The sequence below is a fragment of the Salmo salar genome, chromosome 12 (assembly GCF_965601325.2).
Source record: "Salmo salar chromosome 12, fSalSal1, whole genome shotgun sequence".
In the NCBI taxonomy this organism is placed as follows: domain Eukaryota; kingdom Metazoa; phylum Chordata; class Actinopteri; order Salmoniformes; family Salmonidae; genus Salmo; species Salmo salar.
The window spans coordinates 70,896,248-70,897,566 of record NC_138302.1 but is presented as its reverse complement, the minus strand read 5'-3'; the positions used below and the strand labels follow the sequence as shown (position 1 = coordinate 70,897,566).

The 1,319-nt window shown below is 45.3% G+C and overlaps 1 long non-coding RNA gene across 1 annotated transcript in view; it reads right to left on the bottom strand.

The window, feature by feature from the left end:
• Positions 1-723: 723 nt before the first annotated feature.
• The window catches only part of LOC145859544 (uncharacterized), an 18,649-nt gene continuing 18,053 nt past the window's right edge, over positions 724-1,319 (bottom strand). Inside the window, exon 2 of the long non-coding RNA XR_014379794.1 lies at positions 724-1,319. This exon is cut by the window's right edge and continues 3,030 nt beyond it. This is a non-coding gene — a long non-coding RNA (uncharacterized LOC145859544).

The following is a 1,319-nucleotide window of genomic DNA, read 5'->3' as shown; positions in this document are numbered from 1 at the left end:
TCACTCTCACTCTCAATCTCACACACACACACACTCTCTCACACTCTCTCTCACACACACACACACACACTGCTGCGCTGATACCAATCAGATCTCACAAACAACAGAACAAAGTAAACAAACACACTGACAGAGAGAAACATACCTTGTGTTTGTGTTTGGAGTTATAGCACAATACCAGGGTCTCTCATCCTTACATTACAATGGATGACTGCAGTACTAAGGATTTTCTTCCCACCCTAAACCCTAGAATACACCCATATACTGTACACAAATAGCACTATTGGATTTTGAAGCAAGAATGATGCTACAGTACACAAGGCAAGCATTTGGTTTCACCATATCGCTGCAGAGAACTGGGGACTCTGTTTGAGAGACACAGTTCTGGGCCTAGTGTTTGAGAGACACAGTTCTGGGTCTAGTGTTTGAGAGACACACTTCTGGGCCTAGTATTTGAGAGACACAGTTCTGGGCCTAGTGTTTGAGAGACACAGTTCTGGGCCTAGTGTTTGAGAGACACAGTTCTGGTCCTAGTGTTTGAGAGACAGTTCTGGGCCTAGTGTTTGAGAGACAGTTCTGGGCCTAGTGTTTGAGAGACAGTTCTGGGCCTAGTGTTTGAGAGACAGTTCTGGGCCTAGTGTTTGAGAGACAGTTCTGGGCCTAGTGTTTGAGAGACAGTTCTGGGCCTAGTGCTCACATCAATCAAACATAAGTCACCATGTGTGTCGGATAAATGAACAGCTTTAATGGCAGAGGCTTAGCAGTGAGTGATGCATTCTAGACAAGTGATGTGTGTGTGTGTGTGTGTGTGTGTGTGTGTGTGTGTGTGTGTGTGTGTGTGTGTGTGTGTGTGAGTGTGTGCATGCATGTGTGTGTAGGGGGTTGTATTGCAGGCAGGCACGCATACACACACACGTACACACACACAAACTTAATCAAACAACGTTTAGAGCAATCCCTCAGACTGTAACGTTTAGACTGTAACTCAATGCCGTGGGTTCCAGTCTGAAACCCCCAGAGAAATCAAATATTAATTTAGACGAGAGCCACTGCTCAATATCGACTCTCCAATCGATGTGTGCGTGTGTGCGTGCAAGGAGAGAAAAAGAGATGCAGGACAAACAAGAGATTGAGTGAAGAGAAAAAGAGTGAGAGAGGAAGAAAGACAGAGAAAAAGATGAGTCCCTAGGATTCCAGCCTCAATCACAGAAGTTTGATCAAAGTTCTCTGTTCCAGTAAACATTTCTGAACAGCACGCCCGATTCAAACACAACTCAACTGCATGCACAGTAGGGGGGAAGACAATCAGTGTAGCGCTC